Consider the following 24,084-nt stretch of genomic DNA (forward strand, 5'->3'; position numbering starts at 1 on the left):
TATTTAGCAGTATATGTGGCTGCAATGCAGTGGAATTATATATGGGCTTTGCTGCTACATGAGGCATACACTGTAACTCTGCATGTACAGAAATGTGCATGTGTACATACGAATATGTTTAAAGCTTGTGCCTCGGTGATAACCAAGCTTCCGGAGGCATCAGTGGAAGTCGTTTGGAGAATAAACTGTGCTTCTAAGTAGTTATTGCAGTCTCTCTACTGTAAAACTAAAGAATTTAGCTTTCAGTTTGTTTTAAATTTATCTTTCCAGTTAGATCTGTGTCCATCTGTTCTGTATATATATATATATTTGCCTTCAATTTAACATAGCTTTTTTTAGCCTTCCTTGAAAGCTTTTTCTTTACTGCTGCATACTGTAGTACACCTATTATCATAATGACTTTTCGTCATGAAAAGGCCCATCTTATGGACCAGATCCCACTAGAATTGCAGAAGTTCCTATTGTTGATCATGACAAAACACAATGACTTTTTATACCATTTTTATCAGTTTGGGGAAAAGTTTCTGAAGTGCATTTGAGTTCTAGAAGTCAGGGAATTTAGCTACAAAAAGCATAGCTGATGACTGAGCTTTTAGGAAAGTGCCTAACTTAGCAAATGAAACAGTTTTGTTGTATGCTTTTGATATGTTTGTTGTTTTAAATAATCTGTTATGTATGAATCTGGCCTGCAAGATGGAATGAAAGCAGATGTTAGTATTCTGCATCCTTTTCTTCTGTGTTATATTTTTGTGGTTTCTTTTTTCTTCATTTGGTAGGGGGAAAACTACCTAACTGAGGGTAGTTGACTACCATAAAAAATATGGTCAAATAGTACAAAATAATTTTGAAAAATATAGTACTGAGGGGTCCAAGAGGGGCATGTAAATGTATATGTATTTCTTCTGTGGGATTTAATGCTTGAGGCTCACTTAGAGTCATGGAGTGTGTCTGTTACATCCTTGCAAAAAATGATTATTGGTTTTACTTTAAAGAAAGAATTCTGTACCAAAACTATGCATTGGGCATTGCTCCATCCTTGCCATAGGAAGCTGGTGCTCATGTCCCCTCTTCCAAATCTGTTATCCTTAGTTTTTAGTCTGTTAAATCTAAGAATAAACACCTTTCTGTTCTTAAATTCCTAGCCAAGCTTGAAGGTGGCAACTCTGTCACGGGAGTGAGATATAAAAGATATACAGTCTTCATGGGGCATAGAGGCCTTGAGTGAGCCAAGATTCTTTTTCCAGTATGCTTAACAACTTGCCCAGCCTGAGCTTCCTAACTCATGGCTGGAAAAATGTTTTGAACAGCAGTGGCTTTATGTTTTAGCTGTACTCCTCCTAAAAAAACTGACTACCCATATCTTGGATGAGTGGACTGTTTAGTGGATAAAACAATGGATGGCTGGGCCCAGACCTTTGTGGTGAAGGGAGGTAAATCCGGTTGGTGGCTGATCGCTAGCACTGCTTGCCTGGACCTGATTTTGGTGCCAGTCATATTGAACATCTTTATTGATGGTCTGGACATGGGGATTGAGGGCACCCTCAGTAAATTTATAGACAGTGCAAAGCTAGGTGAGAGTATTGATCCTTTTGTGGGTAGGAGGGCTCTACAGAGACCTGGGCAGACTCAGTCAGTGGGCCAAGGACCACTCCATGAGGCTCAATAAGGCAAAGTGCTGCACTTTGGTCTCAGCAAACTCATGCAGCACTACAGGCTGGGGGAGACTTGGCTTAACAGCTTGGAAGAAAGGGACTTTGGGGGTGCTTGTTGAGAGACAGCTCAATGTGAGCCACTGTGTGCCCAGGTAGCCAGGAAGGCCAATGGCATCTTGCTTGGCCTCAACCAAGATCAGTGTGGCCAGCAGGACAAGGGACGTGATCATCCTCCTGTACTTGGCATTGGTGAGGCCACACCTCAGTTTTGGCCCCCACTGGCACTAGGACACTGAGGTGCCGGAGCTTGTCCAATTAAAGTCAGCAAGGCTCATGGAAGGACTAGAAAACATGTCTTATGAGGAATGGCTGAAGGAGTTGGATTTGTTTAGTCATGAGAAGAGCAGGCTCTTCTGTGTCACTCTCTGCATCTCCCTGAAAGGAGGCTATAGTGAGGTGAGGGTTAGTCACTTCTACTGTCCCTGCAGTGACAGGACCAGAGGAAATTCAGCTGAGACAGGAGAATCAGACTAGATATTAGAAAAAAGTTATCACGGTTAGGTTGTTCAGGCGTTGAAATAGATTGTCCTGGGAGGTCATGTGTTTGCTGTCCCTGGAGGTGTTTAAGAGGCATCTGGATCTGATGGTGAGTGATGTGGTTTATGGGTTACAGTGGTAGTGCTGGGTGGATGGTTGGACTTGATCTTGAAGGTCTCTTCCAACTTTGAAAATTCTATGATTGTGTGAATGCTCAAAGCAGGAGAAGGAAATACTGGAAGGAGGTGAGTTAGAGTAACAGACTGACTTGACTTTGAGTTTGGCAAGTTAGAAAACAGCTATTATGAATCAGTGGCTGGGTTTCATCCACACAAGTAGGACTTCTTTCATGAGTTTTTGCCTGGAAATAGGATTTGATGTTGAAGTTTGCTCTGTGTGTGTAGACGTGTGTATATACATGTGTGTGTGTGGAGGTATTTATTTATATTTTTAAGTATAATGCAGTTAAGTTGCAGTTAAATTGGCATTTTCCTTTTTACTCCACTTTGGGGAGTGAATAATGATAAAGACCATTAAATACTTGTCAGTTGGTTACTAACTTTTTCTGGAGGCTGTTTGTTACTATAGCAATTGTTGTGCCTAGAACTGGCTGATAATGTAGGCCCCTCATCCCCATGTGACAATCTAGCATTAGAATGTTATGTTTCTGTTAAATATGCCAGTGATTGTCTATAGTATTCACTTACTGCCTGTGTTTTGCTAGTGTATTGAGTGATGTGAAAGCACTTAATCATCCACATTGATCAGAATGGGATTTCCATTAGCTATGTATAGTGTTGATAAAATGCTGATAAAATTTCCTGAATTCATAAGGTGAAAAATCTAACTGAGGACCTCAGAACAATCATGTTAAAATATGTTCCTGAGTATAGGAGCAGTCAAATTTTTCATAGTTCTGAATGCTAGTGGCACCTTCTTTTTTATATGAAAATATGCTTCAGAAGTAGCATTCCTGCAGGGTAAGTCCAGAACTGGAGGAACTTCCTGCTCATCTCGATTTAAAAGAACTTTGCTATTGCTTATTGGAATGTTTAGTTTAGTACTACACTCATAACTTTAGTAAAAACGTTCCTTGTTAAATTTTCATTTCTAAACATCATTTGGGGACCTAATGCTTTCCTTGGAAATGGCCTCCAAAAAGATTTTTTGAGGGTTCTGTCATGAATCCATGATGTGGCCCACAAAAACAAACGAGCTGATGTTTTTACTAGTTTTAATACCCATGTTACCTTCAGTGTAGGTACACTCTGTATTTTTTCTGACTTGAAATAAAGAAAAAAAAAAAGATGCCCTGAGTTGGAGGGAGGAAGGGATTTGTTCTTTCCTTGTTGAGTTTTATTTAGTTATTTCTGTTTGACCCTGATTATATTAGCCAGTTTGGTCCAACCTTCTCTGCAGAGTAGATACTAGCCTGTACAAATGAAGTAACTTTTTGCCCTTGTCATATCCATAATGACCATGTAGATAGGTAACAAAAATAGTTGCTGGGTTAAGTATTTCAGTTATATGGGAAAACTAGCTGTAGTGAGCAGTATAAAAATGGAATTGTAAAGAGTTACTCTGTTTTTATAAACATTCAAAGATTTTTAAAATATTTTGTGGTATAATTATTAATTTTTGTGCACTGGGGAAAAATACATAATAATGAGAGATGTTAAATAGAGTTTTTGGCATCTGTTAATCAATACAGATAATAAACCAGCAGTGCTCTTGTATTTAACAAGCTGAAATTTCCATTCATTCACAGACTCTGAGGAGGTATACCTTCCACACATCCCACCATTACTTTATTATAAACACATTGAGCTCTGTCTAAAATAATATGATTTTCCATTTTACTTGTCCTTTTCTACTAGAATATTGTTGCATAAGTGCAGTTTCCTCAATAAGTAGCACTTTAAACTTCTTTGAGGCTCATATGCAGCCTTTTTTCTTCTGTGAGCTATTATTACTTTAAAAAGCTCTTGTTCTATTCCCTTGTATGTATATTGATAAGGTACTATTGAGCTATTGTTTGGTGAGGTATAAGGATTCATGATCATTTTGTTCCCTTAATCACACTTTATTTTATTTGCCTCAGTCTCTCTTTTTATTTTATTTACTTTTTAAATGTATGATCAGGATTATGTATGGTATTATGTGTGGAAAGTTGTGTGTAACTTCTACTGTGGTGCTCAATGTTCAGCCTTGCTACTGTGGCTCTGGATTCCATTTACCATTTTTAAGGCTTTGTCACTCTGTAAATTCATCAGCATTTTTCAGTTGGTTAGTACTGCCAGGTCAGTGTCATCTTTGGCTGTTTTCGCCTACTGAACTTCTGACTGGCAGAACATTCTAGTTGTGCTAAAATTTGCTAGTATAGTAGTTGCATTGTTTAATCCTGCTGCTATTGGAAAACTGTGCCATCCTAAACATCATGTTGCAATAACAGCCAAAAAATGGCCTTTTCTTGTGTAAAGGGAATGTTCCTGGTCCCACTGTGGCCTCCACAGCAAAGGCAGCTGCTATGGTAGTACGAGAGGGAATGTATATTATTGTGTGATCATGTCCCATGTGGAAAATGCAGCTGTGTGTCCAGTCTGCTTGTACCTCCTGGCAGGCAAATGGTTAGTGAATAAGAAGGGTTTCATTTCACAAAGACCTAAGTCACATTATGGTACTTGTTGAGGGCTTTAATTCTCACTAAAGGAAGGAATTCAGTGCATCTTAGAAGGAAGTCACCTTTTGGTTTTTCAACTTTATGCTCTATCATTTGCCACTTTCTTTTCTGCTGTTCAGGTTAGTTAAATGACTCCAAATAAACATGGAGATGATCAGAAACCCCCAAGGGTTTATCTTAGAACACTGGACTTGTTTTTCAAATCTGTTATGTGAACTAAAGCTGAACATTTATGGAAGACAAACATACAGTAGTTTACTATTTTGTTCTGCACCCTTCATAGCAAGGACAAATAACAAACAAATACTGGAGTCTGCTGGCAGAGCTGATGTTTCTGGTTAAAGCATGCTGACTGTGTAATACAGGTCCTTTTGTGCTACAAATTCATATCTAATTTAGAAAAAAATCCTCTGTGTACTGTTCATGAATGTTTTAATTCCTGAATTGGAAGATTCCAATTAATTGTTTAAGGAAATAAAGGCTGAAGAACTGTGTATGTAAATGTGTGCACACACACGTGTGTGTTTATGTAGATATGTATATATATGTGACAAATGCTAGAAGAGTGTGCCACTGCTTTTCAATGTGACAGATTCAGGCAATTTCCTTGAAATATCTAAAATAATATACAAAATTTTAAAAGAGGTTTTTGGCTAGGTTGGCAATCATGTTCTTGTGAAAACAAGACTTGCATAAATGCATGGATTTTCTCCAGTCTTGATGCTTCTTCTAAGCTTCTAAACGTCTGTAATAAGTAGTAAATATATGTGTGTTAAATCTTATGTATGCTTGTATTCCTTAGGCAGTTTAGTTCATGTCTGTGTGTTCAGGTTGGCACCAGTCCCGCAACTGATACCAAACAAATGGCTCAGTCATTGCAGTGTAGAAGCAGTCTGCTCCTGCCAGCTCTGGCAGCTTTCTTGGAAGAGAGATGCCAACTTTTGCAGAACTTAGCTTTTCCTAAGTGAATAAATTAATGCAAGCTGTAGATCTAAAACTGCCTTTGGAGTCTGCTTGCAGTGATTTGTGTTACATGCTGATATATCCTTTGGTATGAAAAGATATGTTTTCAGTGCCTTTTTGGCATTCAAAGAATGAGAAGAGCAATAAAACTCTTGAGGAAGCTCTGAGAGCCTTTAGTATGTGCAGGCATTAAAGCTACTGCCCATGAAGGGTGTTCTGAGCCGAGATGAAATCAGTCTCTCTTTGCTCTGATAAAAATCACTAGCTTTTTATGTTTTTCACTTACAGCTGTAGCAGGGAACCTGGAGCTTGTAGGAGAGATGCAGCCCTTGGGTTTCTCATAGTCTGCAGCAGCTTTTTGGTGTTCTGCTTTTGGGTGACAGACACATGTGGGAGCATGTGGGAGCAGGAAACTCACTAAAGTGTATGGTTAAGAGGAGTCATTTCTCCCCTAAGGAAAGTTTGTGTCCTCTCCTGCCTTGCTGCCCTTGTTCTCTGTATGTATCTCTTTAGCCTGCTTATGGGAAGTCTCTTCAATTTAAAGTTCAATTAAATGTATGTCATATACTGAATATAGTGACTTATTTTCTGCCATAAAATTGCCTTCTTGCTCAGAGCTTACATTCCCTTCATCCTCTGTCTCTTTCTGCAGCATTGCCCTTTGTGTTCTGTTGCCACTTGGTCTCATTTACAATAAAATTTTTGCTCTGACTATTATCTCTGCTTTTGAAGTGACGTGAAAGCCTATTAAACTATACAAAATTGCTCCGTGTTACTGTGGAAGGGAAACTGTTTCAATAAAAGCTGTGATCTGTCTGTGGAAAGAAAAAAAATCTTGCTGATGATATAGATTTGCAAGGCAAACATATTAAAGAAATTATGTGGGCTGTTAACGTTTCCTTCAGTGGTTGAACACGCATAGAAAGGGGAGATGTCATTTTCAGTGCATGAAACATTCATCACTTTCGAAGGTTATTAAGGAGGAAGTAGGTTTTTTCTGTGGTTTTTAAGCTTTTTTCCCCCACCAAGGTCTCAAAAAAGTAGCTTTTAAGTAAGCTGCTTGCTTCAATCAAGAAATATGTCCATAGACACTTCTCAGCTACATTCTCTTCCTCAGATCTTCAGATTTTTTAATTAATATATGTATTTTCTTAAGAATACTACCTGTACAGGCTTATGTTTCTAGAGAAAGTCTTATTTGGAAAGGTTTTTTAGCTTTGTGGGAAGGCAACAACTGGAAGGTAATTCTGAGGTTGGATGGAATATAGGTTACTGCTGTGTCAACCTGTAGTGCATGCTATCCTGAAATGAAATGGCGTGAGACACCAGGTTGTTTTTCTTCACAGTGATGATGGCATTGAAGATGGTGCTCTACCTTCTTCCTTCTGTGTTACCCCATAGTGCTCAGAAGCTGAATGCCATTGTTTGAAGTGTTGATTTGACACCACACAGATTTTAAGATAAACTCAATTTTCTTGGGGCTTCCTGTAAACGTCTGTGTCTTGAGTATTTTTTATTGTTTTTATTGTTATTTATTATTTATCTTCAGTACCTTTTTTCAGTAGCAAAAGGTCAAATAAACTGCTGCGGAATTTATAAGACATTTTTTATGCATACCCTCTTTGTTCATTCATAATCCATAGTTCTTCAGCTCTTAAATATTAATGACATGTAGTGTTCTTTGTTACAAATATTCAAAACCTGAACAATGTAATTTTCATGGGACACATCTTCAAGGTTTTCCCTAATAAGAGGGCAGTAATAGCTTTTAGAAAGCATTTTTAATGTTTAATAATTTCATACACATTAATATCATAATGTTCTCCAGATGGTGAAATCACAAAGCAATAAAAATGCTTTCACCCTGGTAATGTGCGTGTCTCCCTGAATGCCTGCAGCCATGTTCTCTGTTCTAAATCTTTCAGATGTAATCCGTTAAATGTGGTTAGTTCTCAAAATCAGTTGGATGGGAGACTTATGGAAGACATTAGGTTATTGAAAGAAATGATCTTGGCAGTACCTGGTGCATTTCTCACTTTCCTTAATCCACATTTGGGGAATGCCTGCAGACCAGAGTGAAGAGTGGAGCTCTTGGGGTACTTCTTGCTGAGGTACTTCCTCTAGAAGAGATATCAATTGTGGTTCTGGCAACTAATGACCCAAAGAAATCCCATATTAATCTGCTTGACAATTGTCATATAACTTTTTTTTTGTTTTATGGTCAGCCTACATAAATCTCTTTGAGAATTGTTACAGTATTGCCACACATTATTAACCAGCTCAACAATGTTAATTTTCTTAGCTTGATGGATTCTTGCCCTGTTCAAGAGCTGAACTGTTTGGACTTTTGCACAAGTAATTAGAAAATATTCCAGTGTTCAAATGGTTTATGATCTCCATCAACATAACTGACTTTTTTACTATGTTTGTGCATTGTAAGTAATCAGCGGTATGCAAAGCTGAATTGGTTGTTTGGATTGTGAACTGCTAGTGCATACTGTTGGCTTGGCTGCAGGGTTTCTATAACAGGATTGTGAAGTGTTTCTGAAATGTAGGTATAGAAAAAAATACATTCTTTAAGAGGGTATATGGTCTCAAGGCCAGGTGCTAGCAAAGCCCTCCCATGCTGAAGAGTTGGAGTGGCTGGGGGAATCACATGCATGGCTTGGACATCTGCACGATCATCACTGAAGATGGAAACAGGCAAAATGAGGATACCTGAACCGATCCTCAACTGAAAAGTTTTCTATGGGTTCTGAAGAGACAAAAAAGAGAACAGCATGCAACAGTCTCACCATTGTGTCCTCTGTAGGGAGAGATGGATGTGACAAAGTGAGAATGAAAGAGGAAAGTGGAGAGAAAGGGAAAAACATGCTCATCTAGGAAGGGATAAAACCAAATATTTCCAGTCTGGAGTAACACATATAGCCTTGCGATAGGGCCTTGAAGTTGAGGACTTTGAACCAAGCGCTGTAAGAGCTGAGAACAGAGGGAAGCTTTCTGAGGTCATGAATGATTTGTTTCCAGCTAAGGAGATATGTTTGGGGCTCTTGTAGGTGGATGAAGAAAGGATAAACTGGAAGAACTACTAAATGCTAATAATATCAAAACATAGTGGTAGTGGTGATGGGGTGTTCCGAGCAAAATTAAAGTTGCACTAATTAAGACATGATATATATTTGATGGAAGAAGCCAATGTGCTCTCACTCCTTAAAAGAGCCAATTCATTAAGGGTTCATACTTAACATAAAGGACACTTGAATCAACTGCAGTTTTAATAACAAAAAGTCCTCTCCTTGAGCAGCCTTAGAAAACTAGATTTTTTTTTTTACAGCTCTCCTAGTTTAGTTTCCTTTATTAATTCTGTAATTAGTTTTTATTTTTATAGCTTATGTCGTAGGCACCCAGATCAACACAAAATTAATAAAGATTTACAAAAAAGCAGTGATTCATACATGCAAGAGTGAGAGTAAGTTTAAATGAATAAAGCTATATTTTATAGGGATTTTCTACTATTGCTGTTTTGGTTTTGTTGTTGGTTTTGTTGGGGCTGGGTTTTTTTTTTTGTTTGTTTGTTTTTTTGTGTCCTTCTATTGGGTTTTTTTTGTGTTGTTTTTTCTCCCCCCAGTTTAATGGTTTAGTGCCAGAGCTCAGGCATCCTTGGTCTGTAATTTCTTGGAACAATAAATCTGCAGCCTTTCATTGTTATCTACACTACCAACAAGAACTCACCAACAGACTCGTATCAGAGTCTGTGCAGTAGGATCATGATGTTGTTCATCACCTTCACTTTCACAATGTGCACATATATTTGCTTCCTAGTTGAGTGCTGGACTGAAACACCCAATTCTAACACCTGGTTACCTCATGAGATAAGTCAGACAGCTAGGTCTAGGTCTGCTGGGTCTACACCTGATTAGGTTAGTTTTCTGTAAAAGTTTTGGTATGAGTCTAGTCTAAGTGGGCAGCAGGGAAAAAAAAACATATAAAGTTGCAGCTCTTGTGACTCCCTATCAACTTACAGTAATCATTTATAAGTGGAAGCTATGTTAAATACTTGTCAGGCTCATGTTTTCCTTCAGGTGTTGCTTTTCAGGCACTGGATAAAACTGGACATCTTCTTCCAATGTCCAAATGCATCGTCCAAGTCAAGAGCAGAGGCTCTGGTACCTACCATTTCAAACAGGCTTTTCAGATCATGGGGAGCAATATGGTGTTTGAAGGTAGGATTTTCGAATTCATGGGATATTTTTTACTATCTCCATATTGAATGCTTCCCATCTTGCATGAAATATTTTTTTTTTCAGTCCATCTATTCTCTTCCTATGAAGAATGTCAATAGAAAAAAAAGGACTGGAAAACATGTTCCTGTTTATTTCGTTGGATTTACTATTTTGCCCCCTTGGCAGTCTCATCATCAAATTTTAGTCACCTTTTGATTCTACTTGGTGATTTTTTTGACAGATCTTATTTTTAAACTAGTGTATATATTATGCTGCATACTGTTGTTTCATACAGGCTTGAAGCTGAAAATTGTACTTTATTTCTGTCAACAGTTATCTTCAGTAAACGTACTGGAAAGCAGCTGAGTTTTGATATGCTGCATTCTAGAACAAGTTCTGCAAGCGTGAGCTAAAGGTAAAATTCTGATGCTTGGCAGATGTGGTTTTTGCAGACTGTGGTTTTGAACAAAACAAAAGAAAAGCAAACCTGTTGTGGTGTGCATTTGACTGCTGGTGATCTCTCTGACCCAGCTCTTGGGAGCTTGACGATGGTGTGGTCGCATGGCACAGCAACAAGAAAGGGATGGGTACAAGTGAAGAGCCAAACCTGTAGATATTTATTAAATAAATAAAAGGGCACAAACAAGGGTGCAAAACAAACAGAGGCTGCTTCAGAAGACCCCAAAGTGAAGCTCGCTCGCTCGCTCGCTCACTCACTCACTCACTCACTCACTCACACACACACACACACACACATAGAAAGTGTCTCTCACAGAATGTTCTAGAAGCCTTCTGGCCAATCACAGGCTCTTGATCTGCATGGCCACTCCCAGTTGGTCCCAGATTCCTTTGCGAGTCCCTTGCTCCTCACTATAAGCTGCTTGGATGTCATTAGTTCTGGCTTCTTACTTCTTTAGGCATGATTTTGGTTGTTTGTGGTGTGGCTGTGTGTCCACTCTGTGGCCTGTCCTCTCCAAGACAAGCTCCCACACAAACTGACTTCAGAGCAGCTGTTGCTTAGAAGCCTGTAGTTTACAGACTTTTGGGGTTCTTAGTAGTTCACATAAAGATGGTGGCTTTAAATCAAAAAGCAATTGTGTGCTGATTTATCGTAATCAATTTTAGTAATTCTTCTTTTCTTACAGTTAATAAAATGTAATTTCTTTTAAATGTTTGCTAGACAGATGATGTTCATTTGTCTGTTTTCCATCCCAAAATTTCAAGAGCGTTATAATGGAGATAGCAATCCAACATGAAAGCAAATTATCATCTCATTAAAAATAAAAGCCTATAAAGCCAAGTGGAGACAAATGAGTTGTGAATGTTCTGATTTTTCCTTACTGTTGTAGTCCACAACTCTTCAATTATGCTTGTCATCTCTCATGAAAAGCTCTTTGGGAGGAAGCACTGTGAGGAAACTCTCCATCAGCACATCTGTTAGTTTTAGGAAGTGTTAGGATACATCATCAGCTGGCTGAGGAATGCAAAGGAAAAGGCAGGAGCCTTCCTTTTGGCAGCCAGAGAGGGACCGGAAGGTGTTTTGCCTTTCTGTGTGCAACCAGCCATGGACTGGTATATGGTAGTTTTTCCTCCCTTCAGCCCATATGTTGGCATTGTACAAGACCCTCCTTAGTCATTGGAGAGTCCTCACAATCTAGGCAGTTCTTCACTTGCTGTAACACAGGAGAAAAATCATGTGCATTTTTGTGAAGGAATTGGGGAGGACCATGAGATAGAGGCTTTTCTGAATGCATTTTTCTTTATTCTCTGACATTGCAACTCCCAGGCTTTGTCCTATCAAAAAAAAAAAAAAAAAAAAAAAAAAAAAAAAAAAAAAAAAAGCAGGTATGATTTGCCATGCAAATTGTTAGCTCCATAAGTATTAGGGTATTAGGGTTTAGGTTTTTAGTTCCAAATTATAATATCTGAATATTTTAAAATATCTAGGATGCATATGACACGAAGTGGCATTTCTGTCCCTGACTGACTTTCAATAGAATATTTTTACAGACATTCATTGTGACATTTTGTCACACAAAGTGTAGGAGAATTAGGATATTATTTAAGGGCACAGCATACATATTTCCCTTTCCTGGGGTTGTTTTGTGCAAATCTGCCTGAGAGGCACAAGAAGAAAAAAGCCCCCGCAATTAATTGGTCAATTGTAAATTGTGATTGCACACTTAATACTCTGAGAACTTTTCTGCTTTGTGATAACTTTATCAAAACTTATTAATTTGAGGTTTTATTTCCACCTTTTATTTATAGTCTACATAAATGGTAACCCCGCGTTATCAGCATACTTTTTTACTCTGACGTGCAAGCCGATGTAATTTAAAAGATGTAGGATTTCTCTGTCATGCAGTAACAGCTATTTTATTCTGTCCAGGTGCAAAAGTAATATATATGTTTATATAGTGAACTTGCTATTTATGGAAAAGTACTTCTGTGATTGTGTGTAAATACCTATTTTGTCATTTCTTCATCCAACTTTTTGTTCCAAAGTTCTTTGCCATAGATTTTATATTTGTCATGACATTTTATTCTTCCTGAAAAAGTTGTAGTCCAACACTTTCTCCCTGCAATAGTGAGACCTTGTAAAAAAGGCTTTATGGGTGACAAACAGCACTGAAGACTTTGTTACCACATGAATAGTGTCTTGATTTCAGCAGCTTTGCTGATAGACTTAGCTTTACTGTATGGCTATGTGCTACTTTTGCAAAGAGGAATAGATTTATTAAAAGCTAAACCATAATATACTTTATTTAAGGACAAGCAGCGTGTGAATTGCCTAGCTCAAACCTGTAGCATTCATGAGCTGTATTACTGTGGAATAACAACTTAGCTTATGCTTTGCATGCTATTTTTTATTATTTCTTCTGATCCCTGGGATAAAGTGTAGAAATTTTTCCCATCTGTTGTTGTGTTTCTTTTCATTCTTAAATTCTAAATGTTCTTACACTGTGCCTAACATTTTTAATAGTTATCCAGCAGTTTCCCAAGGCCTTTCAATATTTGATACAGAACCTGTTATTTTAACAAGAATTAAACAAGAATGAATTTATCAGGTTTCTCTGTATGATTTATCAGGTTTCGCTTTTTGCTAGGTATTCTGAGGATTTATCAAGTTAGGTTTTTTTCAGATTTTTTTTTTTAATTTGGTCAAAAGTTATGTGTTACGTTTATGATTAAAATGAAAATACAGATCGTTTGACTAAAAGCAGTATTTAGCTGTTACAGAGTTGAAGGATACATTGCTTCACTTTGCCTTTGTCGCAAAGAGCCTATTTAGTTTTAAGTTTTCATATTGCCTCTTAATAAACCTTCTCTTTTGGCTAGTAAGAGATGGAGAAATAGTAAACTCTGTTGAACAGTTTGCAGAGATGGATAGACATTTCCTTTGATGATACTTCTTCAGTGATGGTATCTTCTAGTTTCTAATAGACTTCCATAAATGATCGGATTAATTCACTGGCAGTGCTTTAGCTATTATAATTAGATTAGTTTGGTTTTGGTGGACTCAGTTCATAATTAGTAGGTATCATGTGCTTCTTTTCTTGTGCCATCTCTCTGAAAGAGTTGACATTATGATGGTGTTCTCTAAGAAGGTTGCTAAAATGGCTATTCTCATACTACTTTGACTTACAGAATCAAATGCAACTGAATTAAAAAAGACTGACTGAAAGTAAAAACCTATTTAAGAAACACTTTCTGTATAATTCTATCTGTACTCAGCTTTTCACTTTTGATACTTTGCTTACTTATGTTTTGAAGTTTGCTTTCTGTGTCCATGCTTATGTTCTTATGTTGTAAGAGCTCTGCTACTTCTTCTTAGTTGTGTTGTTCTGTTTCAGTGCGTAATGAAGCTTGCTTTTTAATGTTTTTTAAAGTAGAGGAATACATAAACCTGAATACTTGGTTGGTGTACATTGTTGCTGGAGAAGATGGAAATACTTTATAGCAATTTTAAAAGTGTTAAAAAAATTGGAAATTTATCTTGTAAAGACTGACGGTGATGTTTATGTCAATATTTTTTGTGTTCACAAAGCAATTGTAAGTGCAAATAATTTGCTTTCTCTGTGTGGAAAAAAAGGGAAGATCAAAGTTTGAGAGATGCTCTCTTTCTTCCCTAAAAGCAGTTAATGTTTAAATTGGTTTCAAGGCATGTTATTTACAGTGTCTTCTTAGCTCTTGGCTATAATGGTTATGTTTTTGTTGCTTTAATTTGCATACACAAAGTGAGTTTTATTTCAGTCCATTAGTATGGCATAAGGGTAGGATATATTGGAAAAAACCACACTTCAGATATTTGTTTTCAAGTGAGAAGGTTCTTATTTATTGCAGGAAATACAGTAAAGCTGCATGACACAAACAAGCAAGGGTAATCAGTTTATTATATGTTTTCTCTCAGTGATTAAATAGTTTCAGGCAATCCTAATTGCAAAAGCTGCTTTTCAGTGTTGATTTTTGAAAAAAGGCATTTAAAAAAGTGTTTTCTGTAATTTTATTAATTTTTCCATTTGCAAATTTATTTTTCTCAGTATTTTGGCAGTATTTATTTCTGCTAACAAAGTTTTTGAATAAACCCCTTCTTAAGTCTGCATTTCTCTCAATATTTAAATACTATTTGTTAATATCAGTTTGAAATTAAACTTCAGGCTCATAATAGATGTGGAAATATGACAGCAGAATGTAAACTGGTAATGATATTTTTTAGGTACTAAGAAATTTCTTTTTTTTTTTTTTTTGTTATTATTCAAGCTTACTTCAAAAATTAGTCTTGTCAGTTCTTGACAAAATGTATATGTTTGATATTTTCTCCAAGGTCTTACCTACCTAATTAATTGTGAGTATTTTTAGAAGTTGGTTTTGTGTTGTTAATATGCTGGATTTGTACTTCATTAGCTGTCATGCTACAGCTGATCATATAGTTCTCATGGAGGCATGATGATAATTAATAGTTTATAGTCCTGGAGTAAGGCTTGTAATGTTTGCATTTGATAAAGATAATGCAGTGCCATTTTTTTTACATTTCCAGGAAGAATATTTCTTCTGACATCTCTTTTAAAAATTGGTTTGATACTGTAATGGAAATTTCCAGTTTCCAACAAATACCTAAAGGAAGATGGATTTATTTGTCCAGTGGGTTTCAGTTTAAGTTTGTATGCAGAAGGCAATTAGTCCAATGCACTCTCTGGTAATTTCCTTGACCGCAGAATCACAGTAAAATACTGCTGTGGTTAATCAGAGGACCGTGGCTTGGTGAGAGCTCTGCAGGGCTGGTTGGTCAACAGAGGTAGAATGTTGCAAAGGGAAAAATAAGTGTTATTCCTAAAGCTTGTATCATGAGTAGTAATATGGCCATAGGTAGTAAATTAATCTGGTAAAAAGTGGTTTTACCTGCACCTGACAGCAGGCTTGCTTCATCTGCCTGTGGAATACTCAGGGTTAAGGAACATGGAAAAAGTGGATAAAAATAGGTACTTTTTTTTCCCTTACCAGAAAATACATAGTAATCAGTTGAGGTCTATTTGATCAGGTACAAGTGCAGGCCTGTTATTGATTGTTTAACAAGAAAAGGGAATTAAAATATTTTATATTTTTAGTTGTAGCAATTTGATATTAATCCTATTTAGTAGTGTAAGTTTTTAATAAGAAGTATATCACAAAATGCACACTGTAAAAATTTGATGTCATGTTAGGTTTTAGTTTTAAAATTTGTTGGGTTATGGTGACTGGACAGCAGGTAGTATGTAGGAACTAATTTTGATTTGTACAAAAAAGACACTAAGATGCTGAACTGCCAGTGATTAATCAATGATGCTGCCTGATGCTCAGGAGATCTGTACAAATTATGCCTTGTTTGAGTGAAATGTCCTGACACCAGTTCTATCTTTTCAAGTTTAAATGACTTTGCTGTAAAATGTACCATTGGTATACAAATATTTGTACATTATTAGACATTTTTTTTAAAGTACATTTACCCTTGCTAAAGACAGCTATGGACTAGCATAGGAATTAATATGCAGAACAAAAACTAGGAAAAAAAGTAGGTTATCTTCATAATTTCAAATATTCATAGCACTTAAGTTATGGCATTAGAATTTCCCAAGATATTTTAAAAAATTGAAGTTTCAGCAGTCTTAAACCATAAGCAGAGAGAAAATAAATGTGACTTAAGCTTGAAAAAGGTGGAATGATAAAAGTCAGTAGCTTAAATACTGTTTTTAATCAGAGTCAAGTCTTGTAAAAAAACACAAAAATGTCTAATTTTCTGTAATGGTTTTAAATAGCATACATCATTTGGTTGTATTGATTGGCTATTTCATTATAGTTTTCATAAATTTCATTCAAGCATAAGACAGGCTTATAGTATTTTTCCAGTGCTCTTAGCCTGACAGACTCACTGCTTCATATTTTTACATCAAATTTTGCTAATGTTCTCTAAGTAAAAAAGTGTGTGTTGTATAAACTCTTTGACTTGGCACCTTTTAATGATATCAAATTGCAGCAATATTTTGTCTTTAAGAAGTTGGTCAGACTTCTCTTTGTCAGATTGGACCTAGATCATAGACTCAGGGCTACTTTTCTTACCCTTTTGTGTCTTTTTTATTTCCCACTAGTAGAGAAAACACTTAAATCACAAGACATAGGATGTACAGCTAGCAAAAATCCTTGTCACTATATGCAGCAAACTCAAGTGTTTTAAAATTTGGCAATGCACAATTATCATCAAAATGAAGGACATCCTGTCAGATTCATTTCCTTCCTTCCTTCCTTCCTTCCTTCCTTCCTTCCTTCCTTCCTTCCTTCCTTCCTTCCTTCCTTCCTTCCTTCCTTCCTTCCTTCCTTCCTTCCTTCCTTCCTTCCTTCCTTCCTTCCTTCCTTCCTTCCTTCCTTCCTTCCTTCCTTCCGCCACTTCCGCCACTTCCGCCACTTCCGCCACTTCCGCCACTTCCGCCACTTCCTTCCGCCACTTCCTTCCGCCACTTCCTTCCGCCACTTCCTTCCTTCCGCCACTTCCTTCCTTCCTTCCGCCACTTCCTTCCTTCCTTCCTTCCGCCACTTCCTTCCTTCCTTCCGCCACTTCCTTCCTTCCGCCACTTCCTTCCGCCACTTCCTTCTTTCCACCACTTCCTTCCACCACATCCACCACTTCCTTCCTTCGGCCACTTCCTCCCTCCGTCTTTCTCTGTAACTGTATCCTATCCCCTGTCCCTGACATCCCCTAGCACCCCAGTTACATTCTTAAATCCTCTTGACAGCATCCCAAGAGCATGATTTCTATATGAATATTTCCTTGACTCCCGAGGGAAGCATCTATGCCCTGTGCCTCTGTCAAAGCTTCACACCTTCTTACTCAGAAATAATAGTGTTGTTTATAGAAATGATAAAAGGTTTAAGAAAAATGCCTGCATATTTATAATCATATCTAGTGAGTACAATGAAAAAAGTGTGAACTGGACAGTTCATAAGAACATAATTTTTCCTGTTACAGGAGCACAATCTCCAAGCCTCAAATAATGTACTTGGATTTATGATATATGCAGAAAAACCTCGCTTGACTAGAGTGCTGCTCCAAAGGTAGTTATTTTTCCTCTCTGAAGGAGAAGAAAAAACCTGCTACACTACCAGAAAACAAATTTTCAGGCATAATTTACCAACTAACATACTGCACAAGCTGAAATCTATTACAGCTTGATTTCAGAGGCTTACAAGCATGGTGAAGAGTGAGTGAGCAAGAAAGCTGACTCCATAGATGAGTCAGATTGCCTCTTTATGGAAATTTTTTGTGTTACTTAAATTTATGTATGTGTTTTACAAATTAGTCTGTGGAAGTGAAAACTAAGAACGTCTTTAAATACAGAAAACACCAATTTTGCTCAAAATATGAGTTGTGTGCATTTAATATGTTTTTAGAAAGTATTAATTAGTTGAAATTGAGTTACCACAAAAGCTTATGTTTGAAGCTCTTCCAGTGAGCACATCAAGTGAGGTCTCTCTTTTTCAGAGCTGAACCCCTCTTAAATTGTTCAAAAGGGCTTATCTGTTGTTGATATCAATATATGTCTCAGGTGGATGTTGTAAATGCCAACTGTTGCAATTTTAAGCACACATGGCTGATCCAGCTTCATCATTATTGAATACTTTGAGTCATAAATTCTCTAGTTGCTTTTTTCCACATTGTCCTCTGTTGTCTTTTGGTGACTGGTTAGCTGTTAGAGACAGCAAATGTCTGTATTTGTATTGATTATAAATTACTGTCTGTATGAAACTTACAGTAAGTAATCTTGTTTCACTCTATACAAACACATAAGCAGGAATGTGATTCTTGTACTAAGTGCTGCCATGTATTTCAGACTTACATTTTAAATCACATAAATGCTGAACACACAAAAGTTTTAAGACCTGACTCTACTGAAGCAGTTTACCTAATATGCTTTTTAAAAGCTTTTTGCAAATTGAAAGTTATTTGAAAGTTATTGAAAGGTGTTCTATCCAGTCTATCACTTTCTGATAAGAAAAAAAAATATATTAAAAAGAACAGTGCTTTAAGTTGTTTCAAAAAGGATGGAGTGATCTGTCACAAACCCCCTGGTGATTAAATATAGCCTAGTTACTGAGGATTACTTGGGTTAATTCCATTTTTTTTAGATCTGCTGTACAACAGGGATATAGGTCATCTCTTGAAACAAAGCAGAAGCTACAATAGCTGTATGAATTACTGTAGCTGTAGCAGAGACCTCCCTCTAGAGTGTGTTGAGACAGAAGAATGAAATGGAGACACTGCTGTGCAACAGTACACTTCTGAGATCAATATAAAACTTAGGAGATTTATCTCCCTTTTTATGGGTTGCTTCTTCTTGATAACTCAGTTAATCCTGCAGCATAAAAAGACCGTTTAATTAAATGTGGTCAGGTAATATGGCATATAATAAGTGTCTAATGTGAAAACATAAAAGAAATGTAAAAATGTTTCAGAACTCAATGGAGCTGATTATTACTTTTGTGTATTATATAATAAAATCTGGAACCTTTTTAGGAAAGCTGTTTTCTCAGGTATGCTTTTTTAAAAGAACTGCCATTTGCTATTAAGCAGCCTATGTACTTTCCTAGGACTGGAAGAGGAATAGAGTGATGTGGCTGGAAAAGTCATGAAGAGACTGTGCAATATGTTGTTATAGGAATTAATAATTAAAGTTGTAGTGTGTCTTACCACCATATACTGCTCAAGGCTAGATATTTACATCACCTGCTGCTCAGTCTAGAGATTACTTCCAATATGGGGTGTTGCTGCCTGGTGGCAATCGTTGGTGTCTACCAAATTCTGGGACAAATTAGTGTGACAAGGCTCGTGTTGTGCTCTGGGCATTTTTAAGCCCTGCACTAGATTCAGTTATCATGGTGTGTTACTAAATTACTGTCAGTAGGGCAAAAGGAAGCAACTTAATTAGAAATCCTTCTCAAACTGCTCTTTGAAACTTGATTCTGGAAGCTGCTGAATTAGTTTGCTTTCTAAAATGATTCTTCATTTGGCAGTAAATGAAAAGCATATATACAAATCAAATGAAACCTATCTATTAAAAACAATTAAGGTTGCTTTGTCAGGCACTTAAAAATGAAGCACCAGGATGTAATTTCAATGCATATTGCTTGTATTAAAATAGAATTTCTAATAAAAGTCTTGCATGTAGGTGTTATTTCAGTGGGAAAATAAAAAACATGGCTTTAAAAGGTATTCTTAAAATCATCACAAGCTGGTGGAGCATTCAGTGCTGAACAGTAACATATAGTGACCTTGGTAAGGCAGCAGTTCATGATTTCTTTTGTCTCTCTTAGACATTTCATCCGAAATGATTGCAGTCTTGTAAATGGTGTAATATAATGAATAATGAATTCTTCTTTCTAAAGCATATTTCTATTCCTTAATAATGTGTTATGTAGACTATAAAAACAGGCTTTAATAACATGCCTTCAAATAGGTTTAGGTAACTTAAAAATTAATTCACTAATTGTCTAGCATTTAATGATGTTTAAAATGAAGAAATTTAGACCTATCAGCCATGGTTTGTGGACCATTGGTTATTTTGTAGTCAGCTGCATCTTTGAATAAAACAGAGAATTTGTATAGCGTCATCTGAAGTTCTCTTAATTGCCTCTTCACTTCATGTATCATGTGATGAATCATTACATATTTCTTGGCTTGAACTTTTGAACACAATTTAGCTTTGACAGCTCATAAATGTAAAATTACTTCTACAGAAGTATAACAGGCAGTCTTTGTTGACAGTGTAAAACTGAAGTGCTGCAGGTCTCTGCATCTCAAAGATAACTGACTGCAGTCTGCTTTGTCACTTCTGTTTGCTTTCAATTCTACTGAGTTGCCCTTTAGATAATGCTTTGCAATAATGCTTTAGAGGAAATTGAGTATTGATTATAACAGTAGAGTATTCTCAAATGACTGGAAATATTCCTTCATAAAATAGTATCTTCAGACATGTGTAAGTTTATTTTATTTCATTTCATGGCTTTGTCTCTGTCCAACGTAAAAGTGTATAACTATAAAATTTTGGGTTGTTGTTATAAGAGAAGTGTTCAATAGGTTGAAAACACATTCTCATATTTCTTTGCATGGGAGGTAAATTTAGAAATAGTTGGCCAAATTAGAGGTTTACTTTTGTCCTGCTTTTAAGAAATAATCAAAACAATCTTTAAAAACATATAATCTAAAGGAGAAAATTGTTCTTTTTCACACTGTTCTCTGGGGGACTGTGCAATAGCTTTTCCAGCTGGATGATGTGATGTGTGTTGCACTGTTAAAACAAGTTAGAGTCAGTGAATAAGATATTTTTGAGGAGTTAACAATTTCTGCATTACTGGATTAAAGTTTAGGTATGAATGTTTCATTTAAGTAGGTGTCATGTTCAGTGTAGCTGAATTACTTGCTTTTGGCTGCATTAGTAAAAATGAGTTAAAAAGGTATTACAGACTAACACTACTGCCAAACAAGTGAAAAGGTATGTATATTTTTTATAGTTTTATAGTTTTCAATGTATAACTTATACCTTTTTAAAAAACCTATATGCTGAACTGGAATCAATGCATTTTAAAGCTGTTGGTTTTAGCAGTACAGTATTTAAGGCATTCATCTCTGTGTCTAAGCATCAAATTTCAGTATTACAGTTCCCTAATTTTTTGCTTGCTAAACCAGTAAGCAGGAATCACCTTGGGAATACTTCCATGTTCTTATGAGAAGGTTGTGTACCTGTTTTATTATTTCACATAGTTGTTTTCCTTCATGATCTCAAAGTGATGCAGCTTTTTAAAGGATTATTTTGGCTACAGTTAAGGATTTAATTTTTCTAAGTCTTGCAGAGATGCAAGCTACTTTATTATAAGAATACTTTATATTGAAAGGAATCTTTAGAGGCCATCTACTCCAACTTCCCTGCAAGGACAAGAAACATCTTCAACTAGGTCAGGAGGATGATCCAGACTGACCTGGAGTGTTTCCAGGGAGGGGGCATCTACCACCTCTCTGGGCAGCATCCTCCAGTATTTCACCACCCTCATTGTGACAAACATCTTCCCTACATGTAGCCTAAAATTACCTTCTTTTAGTTTAAAACCATTACTCTTTTTCCTATCTCAAGAAGCCCCACTTAAAAAGTCCGTGGTCATCTTTCTTGTACCCTTTTAGGTACTGGAAGGCCACAATGAGGTCATCCCAGAGCCCTCTCTTCTCCAGGCTGAACAATCCCAACTTTCTCAGGCTTTAGTCATTGGAAAGGTGTTCCCTCTGGTTGTTTCTTTGTCTGTCCTCTGGATGCCAACTGGTCTGTGTCCTCCCTTTGCTGGGACCCCCGAGCTGGATGCAGGCTTCCAGGTGGGCTCTCACCAGAGAAGAGTGCAGGGGCAGAATCCCTTCCCTGGCCCCGCTGCCCACGCTGTTGAAGCCCAGGACACATTTGGCTTTCTGGGCTGGGTCACGTCCAGCCTCTTACCCACCAGCTGGTTAGGCAGGACCTGGCCTTGGTGAAGCCGTACTGGCTGTCTCGAGTCACTTTCCTGTGCTCCATGTGCCTTAACATAGCTTCTAGAAGGATTATCCCAAATACAGTGGAGGCTGACGGGTTCGTAGTTTCCCACGATCCTCCTTGCTGCCTTTTCTAAGAATGGGTGCAGTTTTTTTCTGGCTTTGTTCACCAGAGTCTTCACCTGACTGCCATGGCTTTTCAGATATCATGGAGAGGGGCTTGGCAATTGCGAGGAATCACAGAGTTGTTTAGGTTGGAAAAGACCTGTCAGATCATCGAGTCCAACCATAAACCCAGCACTGCCAAGTCCACATCATTATATAATTGGACAACTTCCCTGTGCTCTTCCTTGAAACCTGTTCCTGCTTTCACCATGTCTGCATTTGCTTTGTGCCCTTTAGTTTGACGAGCTGGTCTGCGCTCATCCATGCTGGTCTCTGGCCTTGTTTGCCTGATTTCTCACTCTTGGGGATTGTGCTCTATGGAATGTGCTCTTTAGGATCTGCCAGGCCTGTTCTGCTTCCTTGTCCCTGAGGGCAGATTCCCTGGGGCCCTGTTGATTAGCTCCTTTAGGCAATGTGGTTTAAGACTTTCTTTCCTCTTTGCCTCACCCTCAGGTCTGCAAACTCTACCAGTGTGTCTCCACTCCAAGCTTGTCTCCAATCTTGGTGTTTCCAAATGGTTCACTTGCATTGGTGACCACCAGGTCCAGCCTTTCATGCCCTGTGGTAGGGGAATCTTGGTTAGAGGGAGGCGTGTCTTAAGAAGTTATCCTTCATGCATTCCAGGAGCCTTCTAGGTTGCTCACCATGCAACCCCTGAAGTAGATGTCAGGGTGGTCAAAATACCCCAGCAGGACAAGAGCCTGCAAGCCTTTGATTTAGATTTGTTTTCACATTAGTTATTGATCTTTTAAAAAAATTAGATTGCCATCTACAAGTAATGTGTTGATTTATTAGTAACATAATGTTACTAATAAAGACAACAAGCCTGGATTTTTTTGCCATTTGAAATAAATGATTATGCCTTATGCTCAGCTCTACCTTTTCAATGTTCTGTTACTTGGTGTCTATCTTGGGTACTCACATGAAACAGTTCTTTAATAAAAAACCAAAAAGTGATAGGGGACTTGCAGATTTCAGTGATTTATCTTCTGTTAAAAGTGTGACTAAAATTGATTTAATTGTGCAGTCTTAAGAAAACAATACAGATTTTTTTTGGCAGTACATGTGTGTTCTGTTTGGGAATTTGAATGTTGGAAACATGAGGCAACTATTCTGTAAGTTTTTAGTACACTCTTACCACCATTTTGAAATTAAGGAATCAAGGAAACAGATTGTGAAATTTGAAGGATAAAAGAGCCTTAAACCAAGCAATTTTGGCAGGAAAATTCAAGAAAGTAAATGTCTACTTCCTATGACCAAAGTATTTAACCATTTTAGGTATCTAATCTATCTATCTATCTGTGTGTGTGTATGCCTCTGTATGTATGTGCTGTGTCTCTTACCACAATAAATGATTTTACACTAGAGGTCCTAAGAGCTTCTGCTACAAGGAAATATAGCAGCAAAATATATATTTTAATATATCTCCAAATCTTAAAACAGATGCTATAATATTTGTTCCTAATTTTTCTAAAATTTTGTGGAGAAGAATATATTTTTTCAAGTTGTGATTAGGAGTACTTAAATATCTAAAGACAGGGATGATGTCTTCTACATGTCTAATATCTGTTGATGCCAAATGCTACTACACGTTTTCTCCTAGATCAGTATTTCTTAGCTTCACTGAAATCAAGACAACCATAGTATTTTTCTGAATTTTTCTTAGGGAATTTCTTTGAAGTAAGTGACCAAAAAACACCCCAAACCTAAAAACCACAAAACCAACCAAACAAACAAAAATCTCCCCAAAACAGAACAACAAAAACCCAAATAAATCCACCAAATTGAACCCCCAAAAAGCAACAACAACAACAAACTAAAAAAAAA

At 37.1% G+C, this 24,084-nt stretch overlaps 1 protein-coding gene across 1 annotated transcript in view; it reads left to right on the forward strand.

Moving 5' to 3' along the window:
- CHSY3 (chondroitin sulfate synthase 3) overlaps positions 1–24,084 on the forward strand; it is a 142,113-nt gene that overhangs the window by 11,645 nt on the left and 106,384 nt on the right. The gene's annotated exons all lie outside the window — the stretch shown is intronic.

The sequence above is a fragment of the Motacilla alba genome, chromosome Z, assembly GCF_015832195.1.
Source record: "Motacilla alba alba isolate MOTALB_02 chromosome Z, Motacilla_alba_V1.0_pri, whole genome shotgun sequence".
NCBI classification, from domain to species: domain Eukaryota; kingdom Metazoa; phylum Chordata; class Aves; order Passeriformes; family Motacillidae; genus Motacilla; species Motacilla alba.